Raw genomic sequence first — 6,648 nt, 5'->3', positions numbered from 1 at the left:
GGAAATTATGTATGCAGAGAAATCCTAGGACAAATACATCGGAAGGTTAAGTTAGCCATCATTTCTGGGTCATGGGAATATGGGTGGTTTTAATTTCCTCTTATTTATTTATTTTTTTTTGAGGTTTTTTTTTGCTATAGGGCGTGAGCGTTCGCCAGAAAGACAGAGAGAGACATAGAGACAGAAAGCGAGAAATCACCCCCTAAGGGGGATGGCCACACCGCAATCCCTTCTCCTCCATTCTCCTCTCAGGATCTTGGGCACACATGCACACGCGCCCCATGTGAGTTGAAGCCACCGGGTCCAGAACTTGAACCACGGTCAACTACATGGGAGTCCAGCGACAAAGTCATTACGCTAACTGCTGGTCCCACCTTTTATGTTTTTAACAAGTGATCTTGTGACATATTTCACGTCACGGAAAAGTCTTCTGGCCAGCAAGTATTGTACCATTTAAGGTGCTGGACTCCTACATGGTCGATCACAGTTGAGTCCTGAACCCAGCAGTTTGAAAATCGAGCATGCCCCAAATCCCAGGAGAATGAAGAAGGGACTGAGGTGGGGCTGTCCTCCCTGGGTGGTGATTTCTCATTTTCCCTCTCTCTCTGTCTCTCTCAGGCAAGCACATGCACCCTATGACAAAAAACTTAAAAAAACAAAGGTTTTTAGTGATATGAGATTTCTGAGGATGATTGTCTTGTTGGCTTTCTGTTTTCCTCCTTTGGAAACATAAGGAAGACGTTGAACTATACGATTGAGTGCTGTCCTGCTTTCCTCTAAAATCGGTCTTCCATTTTCCCACTCTGCTTCTGCTCTCACTCCCCCAGTAGCCCCAGGTGGGAGCCTCCAGCACACCCTGAATTCCTTCAACAGCTTCCTGACAGATCCTCTCCCTCACTTGCCCCCTTACAGGTTATTCTGGACACAGCAGACTGAGTTTCTCATTGTTTTAAATAATCATTTATTAATTGTATTTATTCATTCGTTTATTTTTAATTTGACCAGAGAGAGACACAGAGAGAGAGAGGGAAAGTGAGAAAGCAAGCCTCCAGATCCAAGGACTCAAAACCATGGTCAGCCACGTGGGAATGTCCAGCACCTTAACCACCGCGCCACCTGCTGGTCCCCGAGTTTTTCATTTCTAGTATCGCTCACATCAGATCCTATCCCTAAAAACAATTTTCCATTGCACTTAGAGTCCAATCTCAACCCCTTCCTCGTCTAGTCTCTCACCCCACCTGTCTGCTCTGTCATTCTCTGTGGCATCTGGACCCTTTTCTCTGCTCCTGACCACAACTGGCCTGCCCCCAGCCCTTTTGTATTGGTAAGACTCTGGCCCCATTGTTAAGATCTCCATTGCAGTGTCACTTCTGAAAGGCCTTCAAGATCAGCAATAAAACATAGCACCCTCAGGCACTCTTCATCATAGTTGCCAAATTCAGTGTGCTATAAGGCGCATGCGCTCACCAGAAAGACAGAGAGACAGAAAGTGAGAGATAATCTCCCAGGGGGGATGGCCACGGGATCTTGGGCACGCACGCACACGCGCCCTATTGGGGACCAGCAGTTGGCATAATGGCTATGTCGCTGGACTCCCATGTACTCAACCGCAGTTCTAGTCCTTGACCTGGTGGCTTAAACTCACTCTGTGTGCGTGCATGCTGAAGATCCCAAGAGGAGAATGGAGCAGAAAGGATTGCAGCATCCCCCCTGGGGGTGATTTCTCGCTTTCTCTCTCTGTTTTTCTGGCGAGCGCACATGCCTTATGCCAAAAACCTCTCAAAAAAAAAAAAAAAAGAATTATTTATTGGGGAAATCAGCAGCACCAAATCCAAGATGGTGGCCAGCAGGAGGCTGATGAAGGAGCTTGAAGAAATCTGTTAAGTGTAGGGGGACCAGCAGTTAGCGTAATGGCTATGTTGCTGGACTCCCATGTAGTAGACCGTGGTCCGAGTCCCGGACCCAGTGGCTTTAAAACTCACACCATGTACATGTTCGTGCGTGCCCAAGATCCCGAGAGGAGAAGGGGGGCCCTGGACTCCCAGACCTGGAGGCTTGCTTTCTCACTTTTTCTCACTCTGTCCCTCTCTGGTCAAGTAAAAATAAAAATTAAAAAATAAAGTTAAATAAAATAATTGTTTTAAAAAAGAGAATTATTACTTTAATTTGTTAGTATTCATTTTTTAAAATTTTACCAGAGAGAGAGACAGAGAGAAAGAAAGGGAAAGTGAGAAAGCAAGCTGCCAGGTCCAGGACTTGAACCGCAGTCAGCCATGTGGGAGTCCAGCACCTTAACCACCATGTCACCTGCCAGCCCCTTAAATGACTTTTTTTTTTTTTTGCTACAGCGTGTGTGCTCTCGCCAGAAAGATAGAGACAGAGAGACAGAAAGCAAGAAATCACCCCGCAGGAGGGATGGCCACACCGCAATCCTTTCTCCTTCTTTCTCCTCTTGGGATCTTGTGCATGCACGCACACATGCCTGGCGTGAGTTTAAGCCACCAGGTCTGGCACTCAAACGGCGGTCGACTACATAGGGGTCCAGCAACATAGCCATTACGTCAACTGCTGGTCCCTTAAATGGCTTTTTTACTGTATGCCCTTTGTGGGGTACCTTTTAAGGAAGAAAAGAACTGGTTTTACGCTTAGTATGTTATGTTTGTCATTGATAATGGTAAGGATGAGGTGGGTGTGAAGTTATTTTGGGAGTACTTTAAAATAGACTCTACCTGGTAAGCAAATGACTAAATATATAGATACTGTCAGGAAACAGAACTCACCATGGAATGAGAGGTGAGGAAGAACTGTGATGCTGGTGTGTAGAGGTTTCAGTATGAACTCATGATTTCTTTTCCTTTTTTTCTTTTTCTTGGGATAGATTTTCGCTATAGAGCGTGTGCGCTCGCCAGACAGACAGAGAGAGACATAGAGACAGAAATCACCCCTCAGGGGGGATGGTCACGCCGCAATCCCTTCTCCTCTATTCTCCTCTCGGGATCCTGGGCACGCGCACTCACGCGCCCGGCGTGAGTTCTAAGCCACCGGGTCCGGGACGCGAACCGCGATCGACTATGTGGGAATCCAGCGACATAGCCATTACGCTAACTGCTGGTTCCCCCTCCTTTTTCTTTTTTTTTGATGATAGCACATGTGCCATCATCACAAAGAGAGAGATTGAGAGAGAGAGAATACTCCCAACAAGGTCTTACCACACAGTGATCCCCCTTGCCCCAGCCTTCCTCTTTATCGGGGCTGCCTGCATACGTGCTTGGTGTGTTTTCAGTCCCACCTGGGAATCAGAACCTGCAGTTGGCTTGTGCTTCCAGTTTGGCAGTAGCCAGGACTCATGATTTCTTTTCATTATCTTCCTTTTTTAATTGCCAGAGGGCACATACTCTCACCAGAGAGAGACAGACAAAAAAGGGAGAAAGCATCCCATAATGGGATGTGGTCATGCAGCAATCACCTCTCTCCATTTCTCCATCTTGTCAGGATTTGGGGTACACACACATGCACACACACGTCTGATGTGTTTTTCTTTTATTTTTTTAAAAAAATATTTGTTTATTGGGAATCAGCAGTTAGCATAATGGCTATGTCACTGGATTCCCACATAGTTGACTGCGGTTCGCATCCCGGACCCAGTGGCTTAAAACTCACGCCAGGCGCGTGTGCGTGCGTGCCCAAGATCCCAAGAGGAGAATGGAGGAGAAGGAATTGCGGCGTGACCATCCCCCCTGGGGGGTAATTTCTCATTTTCTGTCTCTATCTCTCTCTCTGTCTGGCGAGCACACGCGCCCTAGAGTGAAAACCTCTCCCCCCCAAAAAAATTGTTTATTTAATTCCATTTGTTATTATTATTTTAATTTGACCAGAGAGCCAGAGAGAGAGAGAGAGAGAGGGAAAGTGACAAAGTAAGAGGTCTGGGATGGGACTCAAACCGTGGTGGGCCATGTGGGAATCCAACACCTTTAACTACCACACCACCTGCTGGGCCTTCTGATGTGTTTTTCAAGCCACCAGGGCCAGGATTTGAACCATGGTTGGCTATGTGGGGTCCCTAGGCTATGGGACCAGTATGTAATTTCTCGAAAATACTAATCCCTTAAAATCTGATCATGCTGCAATCCCCTTCCTCTGAGTCCTCCAGCCATTTCATCTTGCGTTTTTTTTTTTAGAGTTTTTTGCAATAGGGCGTGTGAGCTCACCAGACAGACAGAGAGAGACACAGAGACAGAAAGCGAGAAATCACCCCCCAGGGGGGATGGTCACACTGCAATCCCTTCTCCTCCATTCTCCTCTCAGGATCTTGGGCACGCACGCACACGCGCCCAGCGTGAGTTTTAAGCCACCGGGTCCAGGACACGAACCGCGGTCGACTACGTGGGAGTCCAGCGACATAGCCATTACGCTAACTGCTGGTCCCATCAGCTTGCATATTCCTGTGCATTCCTGGCCTGTCTCAGGCTGACTGGGCCTGAGAATTGAACCATGGCCACTGTGTGGGATCCAGCTTTTCTTGAGCAGTGGCACAGCAGAGCTGGCCCCAGACTTTGGTTTCTAAATACCATTCCCCACTAGGAGGAATAAGGGCTCTTTGAAGAAATGGCTGATTCTTGGGCTGAGGCAGGAAATAACAGAAGAGGAGCTTGGAACATGCCTTTTTTTTGGGGGGGGGGGGGGAGGGGAAATTTTTGTTATAGGGGGGTGTGTGCATGCCCAAGAGACAGAGACAGAAAGAGACAGAAAGTGAGGAATTCCCCGCCCCCTTCCCCCAGGGGGGATGACCATGCTGCAATCCCTTCTCCATTCTCTGCTTGGGATTTTGGGTACACATGCACACATGCTCAGTGTGAGTTTTAAGCCGCTGGGTCTGGTACTCAATCCACGATTGACTATGTGGGAATCCAGTGATGTAACCGTTACGCCATCTGCCCGTCCCAGAATCTGGAACATTCTGGAGTGCTAAAAACTAGGGATGTATTTGAAAACTGAAGGATGATGGCATGGCAAAGCCAACAAGCTTCAGACAGAAAGAATCAAAGCTAGGGTTTGGTAGGTGGTGTGATTAAGGTACTGGACTCCCACATACACGACCAAGGTTTGAGTCCCAGACCTGGCAGCTTGTTTTCTTACTTTCTGTATCGTTCTCTGGTCAAATTAAAATAACAATAATAAATAAAATTAAACAAATAATTCCTTAAAAGAAAAAAGAGAATCAAAGCTAGAACTTGAGTATCCAAAAAGTTATTAAACCTTTTAGAGAGGAATACAGATAGTGGGGAAGGGTACTTACAGAAAACCAGATTCCAGAGTGCTCTGAACATTCACTTCAGCTGCGCCCTGTGCTCACGTGGCCCTCCCCCGGTGTCATCATAATTAACCCACGTCTCCTTCCCAAGGAGCAGGTGGTGGGTCTCCGGGCCTTGCCCTGGGTTTGAGGTATATGGTCAGCTCAGAAGGCACAGTGCCAGCAGTAAGCAGGTTTGGGACCCACAGGTATGCTTGGGCCGTCCGATCCTCAAAGGTGAACCCATGGCCAGTGGCAGTTCCATCCTCCCCTGACCCCTCCTGCTTCCCATTTCCTCCCTGTCCTGCCTTCCCCCACCTGGCACCTCCAGCGCTGCCTGTAGAGAGAAGCTTCTGCAATGAGGGGCCTCCAGGCACCATCGCTGCTTCCTCATCTCCCCTTATTCCTCAGCTTCCATCCCTGCGACAGCTCCCGGGAGGCTCTGTTCTGCCCTCCCTTTGCCTCTCGTTTATGGAAGTACAGTCTTGGCTGACCCCTGGTCCCCAGTCGGGGGCCCCTGCTCAGCATCCTGTGCCAGTTTCCTCATTTTTAGTTGCTGAAGTTCCTCAAAGCTCCATCCTCTCCCCACATTTTGTGCCATACTCTCTATGAAGCTGCCTCATTTGTCCCCGCTGCTTCAAATGGTCCCTGTGTAACTGCTGGGCAGCAGCAGGTTGTGGGCCTCAGAAGTGAGGCCAGGCCTCGACTTGAGTCCCGGCTCCTCCACTTCCCAAAGATGGCTGCTGGGTGAAACTGAGAAGAGTTCAGGGCTCCATGCACACTGTAACTTTCCACCAAGTCGGGCCTCCTCTTCCTTGCATCCCCGTCATGGTCATCACTGAGGTCCCAGCACACCCCCCGAGGACTCCTTACTTCTTGACCTTTATGTCCAGCCTCATTTCCCTCGAGTTCCTGGTCCCCACCCACTGATGGCTTCCACCCCCTGCCTCTCAGGGCCATGAAACCACACCCAGAACTTCACAGCCCTCTGCTCTTTCCTGGCCTCCTCCCAGCTCTCCCAGCCCTGAGCATGAAGCTCAAGGAGCCCTCCGTTTAGTCTCACTCACAGACAGCCACTTGCCCAAATCTGTCAAATAGGCATCGGGAGAGCTGCCACCTCGTCTCTGGCCAAGTCATCTTCATCTCCTGGCCTCCTACCTCCTCAGCCCCGCGTTGGCACAAGGGACCGCGCACAACTTCTAGGCTGTCTTGTGGCCTGCCGTCTCCGCATCTGAGCTCACTGCACTCGGGCTCCCCACTCCGACTCCCCTTCCTTCCTACCTCCAGGGTTGCCCTGAGTTTTGTGCCACACACATGCCTCCACAGCACCCAGCTGCTTTTTTTTTTTTTTGAGATTT

Source organism: Tupaia chinensis, unplaced genomic scaffold, assembly GCF_000334495.1.
Source record: "Tupaia chinensis unplaced genomic scaffold, TupChi_1.0 Scaffold144894_1, whole genome shotgun sequence".
NCBI lineage: Eukaryota > Metazoa > Chordata > Mammalia > Scandentia > Tupaiidae > Tupaia > Tupaia belangeri.
This window is presented reverse-complemented; position numbering follows the sequence as displayed.